Source organism: Rhinatrema bivittatum, chromosome 5 (assembly GCF_901001135.1).
Source record: "Rhinatrema bivittatum chromosome 5, aRhiBiv1.1, whole genome shotgun sequence".
In the NCBI taxonomy this organism is placed as follows: Eukaryota; Metazoa; Chordata; class Amphibia; order Gymnophiona; family Rhinatrematidae; genus Rhinatrema; species Rhinatrema bivittatum.
Window position 1 is genome coordinate 119510497 of NC_042619.1, and position 19219 is coordinate 119529715.

The 19219-nt window shown below is 44.3% G+C and overlaps 1 long non-coding RNA gene across 2 annotated transcripts in view; it reads left to right on the top strand.

The window, feature by feature from the left end:
* The window catches only part of LOC115092181, a 161552-nt gene that overhangs the window by 140629 nt on the left and 1704 nt on the right, over positions 1–19219 (top strand). The gene's annotated exons all lie outside the window — the stretch shown is intronic.

Consider the following 19219-nt stretch of genomic DNA (forward strand, 5'->3'; position numbering starts at 1 on the left):
GCTCATCTAGGGATGGCAACGAGATGAATTGATTCAAATTAAACTCAGAGACTACCTTGGGCAAGAAGGATGGAACAGTATGAAGCTTTAATGCTCTTGGAGTCATCCGGAGGAACGATTCCTGACATGATAATGCCTGCAGTTCAGAGATGCGATGCGCCGAGCATATAGCCATGAAGAACACCATTTTCAGGGTTAATAAATGCAAGGAAAGACTGTGCAGCAGCCAAAAGGAGGGCCCTGCCAAAAATTCCAATACTAGATTAAGATTCCACAAGAGAACCGGCCACCGTAGGGTTTGACGAAGGTGCTTCACCCCTTTCATAAAATGGGCCACATCCAGATGAGCCGACAGGGAGGTTCCGTTCACCTTGCCCCTGAAACAGGAAAGAGCTGCTACCTGCATCTTCAAGGACTTAAGGGCCAAACCTTTATTCAAGCCATCCTGCAAAAATTCCAGAATAAGTGGGATTTTTGACCGCCCGAGGGGGGACACCACATTCCTTGCACCAGGCCTCAAATACTCTCCAGACCCATACATACACTTCCAAGCATGAGGTAAGATGAAAATTACCGCTGCAGAATATCCTCACTCTGACAGGCGAGTCCTCTCAAGGGCCAGACCATAAGACAGAATCAAGTCAGATCCTCATGAAAGACCAGTTCCTGCTGTAGCAGGTCTCTGTACGGTGGGAGGCAAAGGGGGGTCTCCACCAGGAGTCTCCACATGTCCGCATACCATGGATGCCTGGGCCAATCTGGAGGTACTAGTAGGACTAATCTCCTGTGGTCCTCGATTCTGCGAATGACCCTACCCAGCAGGGGTCACAGAGGGAAGGTGTATAGCAACTCTTCTTCCGGCCAGGTCTGAATGAGAGCATCAATCCCCAGGGACCACAGATCTCTTCTGTGGCTGAAGAATTAGGTAACCTTCATATTGTGAGATGCGGCCAGCATATCAATGGATGGGAGATCCCAGCGATCTACTACCAGTTGAAAGGCTTTAGCCGACAACACCCACTCTCCTGGATCCCGACTCTCCCTGCTTAGAAAGTCTGCTCTGATGTTGTCTTTTCCTGGGAGATGGGAGGCTAAGGTCATCTGTAGATATAAGAAATTGCTATGCTGGGTCAGACCAAGGGTCCATCAAGCCCAGCATCCTGTTTCCAACAGAGGCCAAACCAGGCCACAAGAACCTGGCAATTACCCAAACACCAAGAAGATCCCATGCTACTAATGCAATTAATTGCAGTGGCTATTCCCTAAGTAAACTTGATTAATAGCAGTTAATGGGCTACCCTGTAGAAGCCCAAAAGGAGGGAGGATGGAAATAGTAAGATGCAAACAGCCTTCCGATAAAGGTGATGGAAACAGGAACAGAATTCAAAAAAAGCCTGAGAAGCACAGAATTCCTAGAGGACAGATAAAGATCAACTGAGGTTTATGTTACTGTACCCAAAGATTGAGCATAATTAATTTTTAAAACATTTTCTATTTCAGACAATTCATGAGTAACAATGAAAATGCCAACGTTATATGGCAAGCTTGACAATTTCTGACTTTGAATTTAGTTCAGTATAACACTTAAACCATTTAAAAGCCTATTTCAAGCCACCCCATCTCCCAAAAAACAAAAAAAAACAATTCAGTTCGGACTTCCGGCCATGACGTCACGGGAGACAGAAGCAGAAAGGTAGAGCTCCGCGGCCCCACTCCCCAAAATCATTCTATAAATACCTGCTTCCCATGCTGGAAATTGTAAGTTTCGTCTGCTGGGAGTCCCTCAAGATACCGGCTGTGCGCCCGGCGAGATACGGGACTGATCGGGTGGGAGCTTGCGCTGTGCCCGCAATTTTTGGTCCGCCGTGAGAGCGCTGGAAAATGGCGGGGGCTCTCCGCTTCTGACTTCTGCGCCGCGTGGGTCCTGTGGCTGATTGTGGCTGACTACGGGCATTCTCTCCCCTGCCTGAACTCGGCTCCTCTTGTTATTTACTTCCTCATCGCCGGAGAGAACAGGCGGCGGCGCAGACCTGGGCATGCGAAATCGCAGTGGGCGCTGCACTAGCGATCGCAGCACACACCGGTCACGTGTTGTGTGGCCTAAAATGGCTGCAGCCCCTGCAAGTGAAAGTGTGGCATCCTCCTTCACAGAAGAGGCCCTGAAACAGATATCACAGCGTGTCACAGAAGCCCTGGATGGTAAGCGTCTAGACACGGCTGAGTCCACCATTTCGGATTTGGGGAACCGGGTTTCTGTTCGGAGCGCAATGTGGAGGAGCTGCATACTCAGCAGAGAGCTCTTGAACAGGATGGAAGGACAAGAGGATTGTGGACGCCGGAAGAATTTGAAAATTATTGGCCTCCCGGAACAAGTAAAGGATGGCGAATTGCAAAACTTTATTGAAAAATGGCTCCCGGGGCAGGTCGGGCTAGATTTGGCGGATGAGCACTTACAGTGTGAAAGGATTCACCGGGTGGGGTGGGCCCTCCCCGAGATGGCCAAGGTAGGCCTCGGCCTGTAATGGCACGCATCCTGCATTGGGAGCATAAAATGCAATTGATGCACGCTTTCCATCAGAAAGCAGTAGTGGAGTACCAGAACAGCCACATTTTGTTGTTCAACGATTTCTCGGCGAGCACTGCAGCTCAACGGAAACTGCTATCACCGGCCTGCACAGAGCTCCATAAACGGGGCATTCAATTCTCGCTGTTGTATCCCACAAAGCTACGTGTCCATCATGACAACAAGGTCCTCTTTTTTACTTCCAAGGAGGTGGCGAATGGCTTCCTCAGGACCCTACCGTGATGCGAGGAGGAGTGAGGCGGGAATGTCTTGTGTACAGATCCCTGTTGTTTTATTGGGAGCGGTTCAGTTGGAAAAACTGCGGTGTCTTTCGGAAGTTACACAGACGAGTGAGGTAGCCACGAACGGGGGCCCACCTGATCTCTACACTGGGACCCCATGAGCAGCAACTCTGGACCTGGTGGACACTGTCATGCCTGAGGTGGCAGGGGTAACCCTGTCCGTTTTGTTTCGGGCGATGCGGCTCTGGACTGCACTCTATTGCAGAGTGTGGGTGGCTAAGCTACCTCCTCTTACTACACGTTTCCAAGGTTCCTTGTTCTATTGAGTTTTGAGCCATACTGTTGGAGGCCATCACTGTTATTATAATGTTCTTTCAATGTATGATGGGGGCCTGTTTACTTGCCACCTTTCTGTTCCTTTGCTGTTTGCCAGGAAGGGTTCCTTCGAGATGGATTTGGAGGGGAGCAGGGCTAGAGGCGGGCACCCCGGACCTGCTGGTTCATGCGGGGCGGGGTGTACCCATACCTCTTGGAGTGTGGAAGTATGGCGATATGATTGGGATGTTAATTGTGAGTGGAATGACTGGGGAGAGTATGGGTATGCGTGGGGGGGACGGGGGTGTAGGGGGAACCTCTTTATGTTTGCAGGAAATCCTGTTTCTCTGGCTATCTTCTTTTATGTTGCGTGGCTTTCCAAGGCCCAGGCTGGGAGGCCTTGAAAGTCCAAATGTGAGTAATGTCATTTTCTTATGTGCCCTTCTGGGTTCATGGTATGGCGCAGGTTAAGATCATCGCACTGAATGTCGATGGGGTTCATGCCCCGGTTAAGCAAAATAAATTATTTACGATGTTTAAGCGCATGCGGGCACAGGTGGTATTTCTGCAGGAAACGCACCTTACCAATAAGGAACAGCTAAATTACAGAGAGACTGTAAGAGCCACTGCTATTACTCCTCTTTTAGTTCGAGGCAGCGTGGGGTCACCATCCTACTCCACAAAAATTTACCTTTTCAGCTGGCACAAACATACCACGACCCAGAGGGCAGGTACGTGATTGTTGTAGGTACATTACATGATCAGAAAATGGTCCTGTGTAATATTTATGCTCCAAATGTCTACTCTCCTCCATTTTTTGCCTCCTTGCTGAGTCGGCTAGCTGAGTTCCCTGACTACTGTTTGGTGGGGGGGGACGGACTTTAACATAATCGCGAATAAGCAGCTAGACATCAGACCCCCCAAGCCAGTGCAAACTCAGGACAGGAGTAAAGGTGTTAATCTCTTATGTGACTAACTGCAATTACTGGATATGTGGCGGGTATTGCATCCCGGAGACTCTGACTTTGTTTTTTTCTAATCCCCACCAGTCTTATTCCCTGTTGGATTACTTGCTGGTATCGGACCTCTGTTTCCCGAGAGTGACGGAGGCCAGTATTGGTACTATCTCTATCTTTGATCACGCCCCTGTAACGGTAACAATACAATGTGGCTCTGGGGCTCGCCCTCCGTTCTCCTGGCGCATGCGTCCAGACATATCTGGACAAAGTATTTCATACTTATTTACAAAATAATTGGCTGGAATACTTAAAACACAATGCGACCCCAGATATGAGCGTAGCGACCCTGTGGGAGGCCGGTAAGGTTGTGTTGCATGGTGCAATAATAGCGTATGTGACTAGAACAAATAAACAATGTAATGCTGAAATTTTGAGGTTAACTGCTGTTCTTAAACAAGCGCAGCAGCAACACATGGCCTCCTTGACTGGGGAGTCTAAGGCGGTGGCTGATAGGGCTAGGGCTGCTCTTAACGGCTTACTCTACCAAAGAGCATCTAAATCGCTCTGCTATTATCAGTACCAGTTATATAAACAAGGGAACAGGGCCAGCAGACTGATGACCCACCTCATTAGGCCCAGGGGCCAGCGGGCATCCGTAATGGAGATCCGAAATAGCCAGGGGGTCTCTTTGAATACTCCCACTGACATTGCGTGTAGATTCAGGGAATATTATATGTCCCTATATGGCTCTAAGCCTATGGACGCTGATGTCGCTTAGTCCCTCTTTCAAGGGATCTCGTGGCCCTCGTTAATGGTAGCTCAGGTTACAGCATTAAATTGCCCCATCACTGAGAGGGAAATCTATGCTGTCATCCACAAGCTCAAATTGAGGAAGGCGGCGGGCCAAGATAGGCTAGGCTCTGAATTTTACAAGATATTGAAGAACACAGTTCTGTCCCCACTGCAGAAATATTATGCTGACCTTCTGCTTACTGATCCCATTGCCGAGGCCTCCAACCGGTCTGTCATTGTCGTTCTCCCGAAGCCAGGGAAAGACCCCTTGGAAGTGGGTTCCTATAGACCCATTTCCTTACTAAAAACGTAGATGTAAAAATTCTGGCAGCTGTCCTGGCGGCCCGATTAAATGGAATTTTGCCCCACCCCTTATCCATAATGATCAGATGGGGTTTGTCAAAGGGCGGCAGGGGGTATGTAATGTACGGCGCTTGCTGGCAGTCTTAAGCTATCACTCGTCAGCAGAGGCTTTAGTTTTGAGTCTGGATGCGGAAAAGGCATTTGATTCCTTATCCTGGGAATATATGTTTTGGGCTTTGTGCTGCTATGGCTTTACAGGGGCCTATTTCCAATGGTTGGAGGCTCTTTACTGTAACCCTAGCACCTCTATTCTGCTTAACGGGGAGCCTACTGACCCCTTTCCTTTATACTGAGGAGTCCGGCAGGGATGCCCTCTTTCCCCATTGCTGTTTGGGTTAGCCTTAGAACCCCTGGCTATCCGGCTGAGAAGCGATCCAGGATTTACTGGGATAAGTGTAGATGGCCACCCCTTGAAGACAGCTTTATTTGCTGATGATATCCTGTTTGTGGGACGACCTCGCACCAATGTGCCTATTATTATTTACCTTTTTGATCAGTTTCGACTGGTGGTGGGGCTGAAAATAAATTATGGAAAGTCAGAGGCCCTGGCTCTAAACGCTCACCTACCTGGTTCTTGGGACGGTCCCTTTCCCTTTCAGTGGGCCCCTGACAAAATCAAGTATCTGGGCGTATGGGTACCCCAACAGTTGGAACGGCTTTACGAGCTGAATATTGACCCATGTCTCCTTTAGCTTCGGGTGCAGCTGCAGCTCTGGACCCCTTTGCCACTTTCCCTACTTGGAAGGAGTGCTCTTATCAAAATGGTGCTAGTGCCACGGCTTCTTTACTTGCTGCACATGATTCCCTGTTGGCTGAAAGCCGGGGATCTTCGTCACTTGCGCGCTAGTTTACAAAAGTTCCTATGGAAGGGGAAATGGGCTCGGTTGGCTTATACTGTCTTGGAGTGCCCCGGGAGCAGGGAGGATTGTATATGGTATGAATGGGGACGCTTGGGAGTTGGTTCTGCGGGATGGGGGTGGTAGGGCCAGGATGGGATGGAGGGAATAAAAAGGAAAACTAGGGTATAAGTTTACAACGGGAGGGGTTGCTGGATTGAGCATTTCTATGCAATGCTTTTATTGTGCGCTGATTTCTATTTGTATGTGCTATTGTTCTCTCATGTGTGTGTAACGTCTTCCTGTTAATAAAAATTATTTTGAAAAAAAAAAAAACCAATTCAGTTCAACTACCTGGCTACCTGGAAAACAAGCTTTTTCTTTTTAACTACTTAATATGGCAATTAACATTCTGAATAAGATCACAAATTTATTTAGGGCATAACAAATATTTGAATAGTCAAATTTCCTAAGAAAATTAAACAATGTTTATGCAAATGAAAAAAAACAAAAAAAAAACAAAAAAAAAAAACCTAAACCATTTGCCAGCAAATTTCTTAATTCAAAGTTTTCCAGAATACTCATAACTATCAAGTAAACGGTCAGACTAGATGGTCCTTATGGGCCCTCATTTTATTCATCTCTATTTTTATGTTTAAATTTCAGACTTGCTCTCCAGAACTTTTAGGTTTAAATTTGACATAGGAAACACAAGAAACTCCTATATTTCTTTAATTCTTAAACGATAAAAAAAAAACAAAAAACCCACATTTCTGCCCATTCTATAAGGAGATCTATCTCTTGTGACACTTGCTGGCTCTTGGTTCCACCCTGGCCGAGCCGCTTCAGCTAGCTTGTACAAAAACGCCAACGCATGTACATACAGCTTTTATAGTGAACAAAGGGCTTTAAAAATGTTTCAGACAGCTATAACAAAGATCTGTAGGGGCGAAAACATTGGGAGCCCCTGGATCGGCCCCTTATAGGTGAGGGGCACTGTAACTGCTTCCTCTTATCTTCCGGTAGCTGGGGGACTGGAGATTCGCCCCATTTACTGGCCAGCTTTTCCAATTTGCTTCTGAAAAGGAGTGATCCTTTAAAGGGCATCTTTGTAAGGTTGGCCTTGGAGGTTGCCTCTGCTGACCAATTCCACAGCCATAGCTGTCTTCTGGCCGCAACCACTGAAGCCATTCCTCTGGCCAAAGTACGAACTACATCCGAGCCCACGTCTGCTAAAAAGGCGGTGGCGGGTTCCATAACTGCTCTGGAATTCACCCCCGAGTCATCCACCTCCTGAGAGGAGTATGCACGAACAAGCTACCAGGGCACAACAAGAAGCAATCTGCAAGGTCATTGCTACTGTGTCAAAGGCTTGTTAAGGATGGACTCCATCCATCTATCGTGTGTATCCTTTAAGGCCGCTCCTCCCTCCAATGGAATAGTTCGCTTAGAGATGGCACAGACCATCGCATCCACTTTAGAGAAACACAAACACTGTCTCACTGCTGGATTCAGTGGGTATAGAGCTTCTAATGCTCGTCCTCCTTTAAAACTTGCTTCCAGGGCATCCCATTCCAGGTCAATCAACTCCTGGATGGCTTCCAGTACTGGAAAGTAGCAAGAGGCTTTCTGTAGGGAGATCAGAATGGGATTCTTCTTTGGTTCCATTATAGAATCAGTCCCAGGGACTCCCAGCATCTTCAGAGTCTGAGAAATCAAGGCCAGCAATTTGTGTCTTTGAAAGAACCACAATGTGGTTCAATATGGTTCCAACCCCGGGGGAATTTCCCCTTCTTCCAAGGGGTCTGGATCACCTCTTCGCCTGAACCATCTTGGTCCCTACCAGGGATGCCTGTGGTAAGACGAGGCATGCCTTGAGTTCTGCCAATAGGACTGGGAGAGGCAGGGCTTACTGGCTGAGGTTCCGTCCGGACAGGGGCAAGCGAAGTCGTAGACTATGCCTGACGAAGGCTTGTAGACCCTGGAAAAATTTAATCCAAGAGAAAGCAGCTGGGTCCATGCCTAGCCCAGGAGATACTGGGGTAAGTGCCGCTGAATTTCTCTCTCCCATGGATGACCCAGTCAAGGGAGTACTCAGATATGGGGTACTTCCAGTTAAGGTTGTGGCTAACGCATCCTCTGAATGGGAAGAGCCGGGCTTAGCAAAGTCTGGGGAGGCCAGCTCTCCTTGGGCTTCCTCACAGTGCTGACATAGAAAACATAGAAATGACGGCAGAAGAAGACCAAACGGCCCATTCAGTCTGCCCAGCAAGCTATGCACTTTTTTTTTTTTTTTTATTTCTCTCATACTTCTGTTACTCTTGGCTCTTAGTAACCTTTTGGTTCTATTTCCCTTCCACCCGCACCATTAATGTAGAGAGCAGTGTTGGAACTGCATCCAAGTGAATATCTACCATAGTTAGGGGTAGTAACCGCCGCAATAAGCAAGCTACACCCATGCCTTTGTTTACCCAGACTATGTAACTCAGTCCTTGTTGGTTATTGTCTGTATATAGATCCACCTTTCTACATTCCCCCTGCCGTTGAAGCAGAGAGCAATGCTGGATGTATGTTGAAAGTGAAGTATCAGACTTTTTCCCCTGCCGTTGAAGCAGAGAGCTGTGCTGGATATGCATTGAAAGTAAAGTATCTGGCTTATTTAGTTTGGGGTAGTAACTGCCGTAACAAGCAAGTTACTCCCCGCTTTTTGTGAATGCAAATCCTTTTTTTCCACACTTCCTCGTGCTGTTGAAGCTTAGAGCAATGTTGGAGTCACATTAACCGTGTGTATGATTATTGAATAAGGGTATAATCTCCAGGCAGTAGCCGTCATTCCCGTGAGCTACCCACTCTTCATTCACGTCCTCTAGACTTGATGGATCCACAGTGTTTATCCCACGCCCCTTTGAAGTCCTTCACAGTTCTGGTCTTCACCACTTCCTCCGGAAGGGCATTCCAGGCATCTACCACCCTCTCCGTGAAGAAATACTTCCTGACATTGGTTCTGAGTCTTCCTCCCTGGAGTTTCAAATCGTGACCCCTGGTTCTGCTGATTTTTTTCCGACAGAAAAGGTTTGTCGTTGTCTTTGGATCGTTAAAACCTTTCAAGTGTCTGAAAGTTTGAATAATATCACCCCTGCTCCTCCTTTCTTCCAGGGTGTACATATTTAGATTCTTCAATCTCTCCTCATAAGTCATTCGATGAAGACCCTCCACCTTTCTGGTCGCCCTTCTCTGGACCGCTTCCATCTTGTCTCTGTCTCTTTGGAGATACGGTCTCCAGAACTGAACACAGTACTCCAGGTGAGGCCTCACCAAGGACCTGTACAAGGGGATAATCACTTCCCTTTTCTTACTCGATATTCCTCTCTCAATGCAGCCCAGCATTCTTCTGGCTTTTGCTATCGCCTTGTCACATTGTTTCGCCGACTTCAGATCATTAGACACCATCACCCCAAGGTCTCTCTCCTGCTTCGTGCACATGAGCCTTTCCCCCCCCCCCATCGAATACAGTTCATTCGGATTTCCTCTTCCCATATGCATGACTTTGCACTTCTTGGCATTGAATCTCAGCTGCCATATCTTCGACCACTCTTCCAGCTTCCTTAAATCCCATCTCATTCTCTCCACTCCTTCAGGTGTATCCACTCTATTGCAGATCTTAGTGTCGTCCGCAAAAAGACAAATTTTACCTTCTATCCCATCCGCAATGACGCTCACAAAGATATTGAACAGGATCGGTCCCAACACCGATCCTTGCGGTACACCGCTTAAAACCACTCTCTCTTCAGAGAGAGTTCCATTTACCATCACACATTGTCTTCTGTCCGTCAACCAGTTTGCAATCCAGGCCACCACCTTGGCACTCACTCCTAAGCTTCCATTTTATTCACCAGTCTCCTGTGCGGAACCGTATCAAAAGCTTTGCTGAAATCCAAGTAGATGACATCGTGCGCTCTTCCTTGATCCAATTCCCTAGTCACCCAATCAAAAACGTCAATCAGATTTGTCTGACAGGATCTTCCCCTGGTGAATCCATGCTGCCTCTGGTCCAGCAATTCTCCGGACTGTAGATAGTTCACTATTCTCTCTTTCAACAGTGACTCCATTACTTTTCCCACCACCGAAGTGAGGCTAACCGGACTGTAGTTACCAGCCTCTTCTCTGTTCCCACTCTTGTGAAGCGGGACCACCACCGCTCTTCTCCAATCACTCGGCACCATTCCCGTTTCTAGGGATCTATTGAACAGGTTACACAGCGGGACCCGCCAGCACATCTCTGAGTTCCCTCAGTATCCTGGGATGAACCTCATCAGGCCCCATGGCTTTGTCCACTTTCAGATTCTTCAGCTCTTCCCATACTTTTTCTACTGTAAATAGAGTTTCATCTACTCCACTCCCCTCCAGTTTCTTGTTAAGTAGAGATGGTCCTTCTCCAGGGTCTTCTTTAGTGAACACAGAACTGAAGAATTTGTTTAATATTTCTGCCATTTCCTCGTCTTTCTCCACACATTGATCCTTTCCACCTTTCAATTTCACTATACTACTTTGAACTTTTCTCTTTTCACTGATGTATCTGAAAAATGTTTTGTCACCATTCTTTATCTCCTTGGCAATCCTCTCTTCCGCTTGACTTTTTGCCGTCTTGATTAATTTCTTCGTCTCCCTCAGTTCAATCAAATATTCTTCTTTGTGCTCCTCCCTTTCGGATCTTTTATATTTCTTGAACGCTGTTCTTTTAGCCTTTATTTTAACAGCCACCTCCTTTGAGAACCAGATAGGCTTCATTTTTCTTTTGCTTTTCTTTACTTTTCTAACATATAGATTATTTGCCTTGGTAATTGCTCCTTTTAGATTGGTCCACTGCTGATCCACATCTCTCTCTCTGACATAAGTTGGATTCCAGGTGAGACTGTGAATCCCTAAGATGACAAGCAGCACAGAGAGAAAGGCGCTTACTTTTCTTGGCTGCTGGCACCATTGGCAGTGGTTACTGTGTGTTCTATCAGCTCATGCTTAAAATTTTATGCGCACAGATTTCGAGTGCCTAGGCAGGGCACAGCTAGGCGCACACACAACCCATGCGCCATTTTTCTTATCTCCTGCACTTAATGGATTGTGCACGTAGGTACGCACGCACCCATTATATGCATGGCGCGTGCGCAGAGCCGTCACACTGTGCACACCAATGTCCCATGGAGAGCAATATGGCACGCACAAACAAGGCGTGCACAAGATGGTGCCGCCATGGCCTACCATGCGGTGTGCCAACCAAGCCCAAAGCAGGGCCTAGCCCCCCCCCCCCAGGGGGAGGGGGGCCGCTCAGCCTTCTCGGAAGTTCACGTTCCCTTACCCCAGCAGAATTGGAAACAACGTCAGTATGGCACACCGAGCATGGAGACCGGAGGAAGTCTTACCAAAACCCCTCTAATCATATCTGACTAGGAGGTAGATCTTCATTTTTTTTTTTTTTTTAACTTACCTAGGCTCACTGCTTACCGGTGAGTACCGAGATGATCTTTGGCTGCAGGTTGAGAGGGCTTTGGCCATCACTGCCGCGCTCAGCTTCCTGAACCCGCTGCCTTTCAACTGCACAGCAGCAAGTCTATGCCGGGAACTGGCTACCAGACCAAGGCACGCCTCTGAGGCATCTCAGAAATCGCCTCAGAAATTGTCAGCTGGGGGAGAGACCTTTAGGTATCATTGCAGGAGAGCAGGGCTCGATTTTTCTTCAATTTAAATGTAGAATTTTTCCTTCCAAAGGTACAGCAATCCCCATAGGGAAAGGTATGTCCACCATCTGCTAGAGATAGAAATACTGGAGGGCTGAGGTCACTGCAGTGGTGTATGTAGGGTGAAGTCAGTTTGAAATCTGACTCCGTCTCCATCTGCTGGCAGGGGAGCATAACCCATTGGTCCTGAGTCCATATGGCTACACACTAGGAAATTATCACATTTTTCCACTGAAAATGAAGATCCCTAACTTTGATGTGAATCAGTAGCAGGCTGTCTGTCAATATCTCGTAAAATGAATGTCTTCTTCAGCACAGAGAATTTTTTTTTATAATTAGCTCACTCCTTTCCATTGATAGCTCAAGGCAAGTTACATTCAGGTATGGTAGATATTTCCTTGTCCCTTGAGGGTTTACAATCTGAGAGTCTGATGTAATAAGATGTATTTAATTGTGTTAAGTTCAGCACACAATTTCTTTACTCACACACTAATTGACTAAACACCAGATGCAGTAAGCTAATGATATGCTTACACATTGGGAGTTTTATAAAGCAGTGTGCATAAACATGATTTATATGCACAAAACATGCTAAGTACCCCGCACTACAAACTCCAGGTTCTGCTCAATATTCTAATAGTAGTCCCACTTCACCTCCAACCAGGAGGTTGTAAGTAGAGATAAAAAATATTGACATTTGTTCTCAACAGGACAGTACACAAATGTCTCCAAAGATGAATAAAAACAAAAATAAACAGTACTGCTACTAATAGGTTTATTTCAATCAGTAAACATTTTTGTCCCTATACATTTCTGTATACATTTTCCTGTTTGGTAGTTATTATTTGTGGTTGCATACTTGAAAATGGTCTGTTCCACTAAAGATCTAAGATTGGGGTTGGTTAGTATAGGCAGCATTGCTGGCAAAAGCACAATATCAATGATGCAAAAAATAGTCCATTGCTGGCGAAAGCACAATATCAATGATGCAAAAAAATAGTCCAAAACTGTACAGACATACAGATAAGTTCATGACCAAAAAAGCATTGCAAAAAACAATAGTATTCACTCCAAATAGATAAATTCTTACAGAGAAAACCACCAAACTATTTCTTTATAAGGACCTTCATAACACCCCATAGTATACTTGGATTTTCAGAAGGCGTTTGACAAAGTTCCTCATGAGAGGCTTCTAGGAAAAGTAAAAGTCATGGGATAGGTGGCGATGTCCTTTCGTGGATTACAAACTGGCTAAAAGACAGGAAACAGAGAGTAGGATTAAATGGACAATTTTCTCAGTGGAAGGGAGTGGACAGTGGAGTGCCTCAGGGATCTGTATTGGGACCCTTACTTTTCAATATATTTATAAATGATCTGGAAAGAAATACGACGAGTGAGATAATCAAATTTGCAGATGATACAAAATTGTTCAGAGTAGTTAAATCACAAGCAGATTGTGATAAATTGCAGGAAGACCTTGTGAGACTGGAAAATTGGGCATCCAAATGGCAGATGAAATTTAATGTGGATAAGTGCAAGGTGATGCATATAGGGAAAAATAACCCATGCTATAATTACACAATGTTGGGTTCCATATTAGGTGCTACAAACCAAGAAAGAGATCTAGGTGTCATAGTGGATAACACTTTGAAATTGTCTGTTCAGTGTGCTGCGGCAGTCAAAAAAGCAAACAGAATGTTGGGAATTATTAGAAAGGGAATGGTGAATAAAACGGAAAATGTCAGAATGCCTCTGTATCGCTCCATGGTGAGACTGCACCTTGAATCCTGTGTACAATTCTGGTCGCCGCATCTCAAAAAAGATATAATTGCGATGGAGAAGGTACAGAGAAGGGCTACCAAAATGATAAGGGGAATGGAACAGCTCCCCTATGAGGAAAGACTAAAGAAGTTAGGACTTTTCAGCTTGGAAAAGAGACGGCTGAGGGGGGATATGATAGAGATGTTTAAAATCAGGAGAGGTCTAGAATGGGTAGATGTGAATCGGTTATTTACTCTTTCGGATAGTAGAAAGACTAGGGGGCACTCCATGAAGTTAGCATGGGGCACATTTAAAACTAATCGGAGAAAGTTCTTTTTTACTCAACGCACAATTAAACTCTGGAATTTGTTGCCAGAGGATGTGGTTAGTGCAGGTAGTATAGCTGCGTTTTTTTTTTTGGTTTTTTTTTTAATTTTCAAAATTTACAGCAAGCCATTACTTACTTACAGAAAAAAGAAAAGGAATACAATAATCTTAATTAACCCTCCATTACTCGAGGCAAGAAATTTTTTTCACAAACATTCATTTTATACATTTGTATCCCACACGAAACATCGGAGAGGAGGGCGAAATTTAAAGGAAGATATTTGCAAGATAAACATACAAATGCATGTGTTGGCCTAACATAGATAAAGGTATTTACTACTTTATGATCCTCGTAGATGTTAATTATGGATTGGTAATATTAATTACTCTCCGTGCATTTAAAAAGGATCTCAGTTGCTCAGGATATTGGAAAGCAAAAGTATCTGTTGCAGATTTTACCATGCATTTACAGGGATATTTTAAAATGTATGAAAAACCTAGAGCAAGAACTTGAGGTTTTAATGTAAGAAACTCACGCCTCCTGTTCTGAGTAACAGGGGCGTAATCTGGGAAGACACGTACTTGTGTCCCCTTAAATTGTAATTCTATATTTTTAAAGTAACGTTTCATGGTTTCAGATAAATCTTTTTCTGTAATAAACGATACCATAAGTGTTGCAGTCTCATAGTATTCCATTGCTGAGTCCTCTAGAAACCTAGTCAAGTTCCCTTCATTAACATTCAACGACGGAACATTTCTATTTTTATTTGAAATAGACAAAAAATGCAATTTATTCACTGGTGGGACTTCTCCTTCTTGAAATTTTAAAGTCTCAACAAAATACTTCTTCAATGTGATATAGGGAAGCTCTCCAATTATTTTAGGAAAGTTCAGGAATCTTAAATTTAGGTGTCTTGAGAAGTTTTCTAAATGCTCCAATCTCTTTGAAACCAGATTTATATCCTTTATAATCTTCAAGTTGCACTCTTGGTTTTTTTTTTACCTCAGCTTCAACCATTATCAGTTTTGGCGTTATTTCACCCAGTTGGTTTTCACATTCCTCCAATTTATTTTCTACTACCTCCAAATTATCCTGAAACCCGCCGATCGATTTTACTAGCGCGGCCATGATGTCCCATATTGTTTCCAGAGTGATATTATCTGGCTTTACAGGCATTGAAAAACGGGGTCTAGGCATTGACTCACCCGTTTTCAAAACCGGAGATATTCCATCCATTCGGATTCCTCCTGATGTAGTCGGCGCCGTTGCTCCATCCAGGGCCTCAGTGAGCCCCTCCCGAATCGGGGTAGATACTGGGGGCATCGAAAAGGAATTTTCTGCCCCTGTTGTTCCAGAGTCCACGGGTTCCCGCTGCTGAAGCTCGGCGTCTTCCGCCCTCTGACCCCCCTCTGCTGAGCCAATCGCATGGGCCTCGTGGGTCTGCGCCTCAGCTGTCGTCAGGCGTTCAGGAGGAAGAGCAATATCGGGCTTGCGAGGATCCGGGGGGCTTAAGGTGACTTCTCCCGGGGAAACCGACGCTTCCTCGAAGGTTCCCTCAATGGAGCCTGCTCCTCCCGTCTCAAACACCTTAGCTGTCGCATACGAGGTGATCAATCGCTGTGCTGCCATTAACTCCGCTTCAGAAGGGTAGGAACGGAGCTTGCCTTTCCGTTTAGCTGGCATTTTTTGCATGAAAAATTCTGCGATACTGGAGCTCAGGAGTGTGCGACCGCCTATGCCGCCATCTTGCCTCCTCAGCTTGTTCTCGTATAGCTGCGTTTAAAAAAGGATTGGATAAGTTATTGGAGGAGAAGTCCATTATCTGCTATTAAGTTCCCTTAGAGAATAGCCACTGCCATTAGCAATGGTAACATGGAATAGACTTCGTTTTTGGGTACTTGCCAGGTTCTTATGGCCTGGATTGGCCACTGTTGGAAACAGGATGCTGGGCTTGATGGACCCTTGCTCTGACCCAGTATGGCATTTTCTTATGTTCTTATGCTGAAAAGAACCTTTTGTATTTTCAGTATTTTCACTGCAGGCCACTCAAAAATAATTATCATTCAAATAAAATGTTTAGAATTTTTTAAAGATTTTTTTATGCTCATAAAAAATAAAGAAGCATACTTCCCATTTGTCATGCCTAACATAAAATGTTTTGAACCACTGCTTCAAGGGCTTCTTATTGGTCACAGCACCACTGGCATTTATTACAATGCCGTGAACAAAAGTTTTCTCTAGAACGATAAAATCCAACATGAAAGATAACATATGAGACAATTGTGGTCTTCACCTTAAATTGTAAGCGGATTCTGAAGCAAAAGAGTTAATATATACACCACAGCAATCACATAGAAACTTACTTATTGCCGATTACCTCCTTATCAGCAGCCACCTTAAAAAGCTGTCTTTGTCAGTTGCCTTATAAACATGAGATTTGTGCAATGTTCTCTCAACCTAGCTTGATGTAGCGATCAAGCTAGGTTGAGAGAACATTGCACAAATCTCATCTTTGAGTGAGTTTCCTCACTCCGAAGGTCATCAAATCTTCACAAGAGAGCACTGTTCTGTTCGTACGTCTCATCTTGAATGTCAAAGTGGCCCTTAGTGTAGGGGTTAATACCTAAACCTCACCTCGAGTTACTAGGTGGGCCTCCCATAGAGATATAAATAACTATCTAGTGTGAGGGCATTATGGCTAGTCTCTGTCTCTCTCTCTCACAGTAAACATAGTCCCCCCAGTGGTTGTATGTAGGAAATACCACACTTCTAGCACTTATCTCAAAGTGCAAAAAAGCTAACACAATTTACAGTTACTTAGCGCTTTGCATAGGTATTAGCACAAAATGCAATAAACTGCCTATTACCATAAAACACACCCCTTTTTCTATTTCATGCAATATTTAGTGCATTTTGATAAATCCAGGCCTTTGACAAAAGTGTTCCGTGACAGGGCTCCATCTGATGATGTCATCCATCTGTGAGGACTACCATCCTGCTTGTCCTGGGAGAAATATATTTCTGTTTCTATTTCTCCAATTTTGCACTGCATACAGGTGGTCTTGGTATTTCCATTCCAGTTTTGTTTCCACATTTGTAATTTGTGGTATTTTATTCTATATTAGGTGAAGGTAGGTCTGTCTGTAGTCTGTATGTGTGTGACTGAGATGAGGTAATTTACTAGCCTGTAGGGATTTGTATCAGTCTTATTTGTTGTATTTTCTCAATATGAGATATTGCACTGGTGGTGAACTGCCAAAACTTTTCATGGATAGGGCTATTGCTGTTTCATTTCTTGGAGTTAGTTATACTTCAGTATGGCAGGTTTTATAAACATGTATAGAGTGGGGTTTGTTTGGTTTTTTTTTTCCAGGTTTTGTATTATTTTGCAATGCACTTAGTAGTAGAGGAAGTTTGTGATGCTGTTATTGGGATGACACCAGAATCAGAATATCTTTTTTGTATGGCGAGTTGTACAGGGAAATGTCTTAGTTCTGCTCTGCATTCATTGTTAGGAAGTAGGAGTTTCCTGTGGATGCAGAGCATATGTTTATATTTAGTCCCATGATAGTCTTGTGTTCAGTGTGTCATGCATGTGAGCGTTATCTCTCAGGTGTGTCCTGATAGAAAAAAAGGTTAAGAACCACTGGTTTAATGTATTGGATTATCAAAATCTCAGCAACACTGACAAAGTTATGAACAGAGACAGAGAAAGCCATAGCATACATCGGCAAGGCTTCTCTCTAGAAAACAGAAAGGCCCATGTTCAGAGGCGTTTAGCAGGATAACTCACAAGTTATCTGGCTAAATGCCAATTGTTCAATATTTTGGGTACCTATCCAAAATCTGATCTGGCTAAAATTTAGTCTGCTAACTTAACTCCTCCCAGAAATGTCCCTAAGTTATCTCTGATTTTGTTAGTTGGATAGCTTATCTAATTCCGGTCATACCAAAGAGCTGTCCTAAAGTTAGCCAGGTAAAGTTATTTAAGATAGCCGGCTATATTCAATAGTGCCACATAGGTTGATCCGGATTACTTTGCAATCTGGCCAATGACTATTACTTTGTGATGAGGTGGGAGCCTCAGGGCATGCAGGTACACTGGTTTAACACTTGCCGCGGTCCTTGGTTTGAGTGCAGGCTAATGTGTAAGCAGGTAAACTCTACAGACCAGAGAGATTACAGGATCAGTGTGGTTTAGACTAACTCTCCACAAATGGAAGACATGCCAAAGGTGTCTTGTCCAATGCTTGCAGGACCCCCTTTTGGCTAGGAGCTAACTCTCCACCTTCTTATACCAAGAGATTTCCCTTATTTCAGCCCCAGGAGTATCTCATATTCACATTCCAATACTCTTAAATCACTGTTTTATATTATCCAGCTCCTTTGGCACAGGCAATAGTCAGGGTAATAGTCTCTTAATCCTGCCTCTGTTTGCAGGCTAACTTTAGTGAGCAGCGGTTGGCACTGTTTTGCTCTAGGCATCAATAATTGGTTGTTTAATTTGCTGACCAGTTTGCCAACACTTAATTCAGTAAAATAAAAAAAAAGCAGCCCAGACTTCACAGATATTCCTTCAGCCATTTTATTTTCAAGCTTCACATGTGCAGCTTGAGAATGTATGACAATTTTAATCTTCAGGGCAGCAAACAATTCTTCAGTAAAAAAAAAATAAAAAAAAAAAAATTACAGTCCATGCTCAGTCCAACAACAAAAAAAAAAAAATAAAAAATCCTTGCAGCTTCTCAGATTGGTTAGTTTACAGCCAGATAGCACCTCTGATTTCTCTAGCTTTGCTCCCAAGTAACTTCCCTCTATTCAGATACAGCTCCTACTTAGGGACTCTTCTTCTGGGTGATTACAACCTCCCAAAACATTTTACATTAAAGAAAAAACTTCCTATCTATTGGAAGAGATTTACCACTCAGAGCCAGCCTATCCTTATGTAATTCCACATTAAGGCTAGTCACTTTTTCAAAGCTTCTTGCTCTGTAAACCTCAAAGTTGCCTCCTTACAGGTTAAGAGAAACTTTTCCCTATGTATAGTTCCCAGAAACAGTTTGTTAATTAATTAAGGAGAAACGTTCCTTCTGTGCAGTTTAGAAACCATAAGCAAATTCACACAGCTGCAGTCAAATGTTTTCCTCCTATTTCTTCCTGGTTAATACTTCAGAATCTATTTGTGTTGCAGTTCTAACTATGTTCTTAGCAGTACAGAACTCCCCAAAATCCAACACAAGGTGTAGCCCTACTAATTTCTTTTCCATCTGTCTCCATTGTGAATTTTCTTAAATACCTCTGCAAAACTTTTCCTTTCTCCTTTACCCA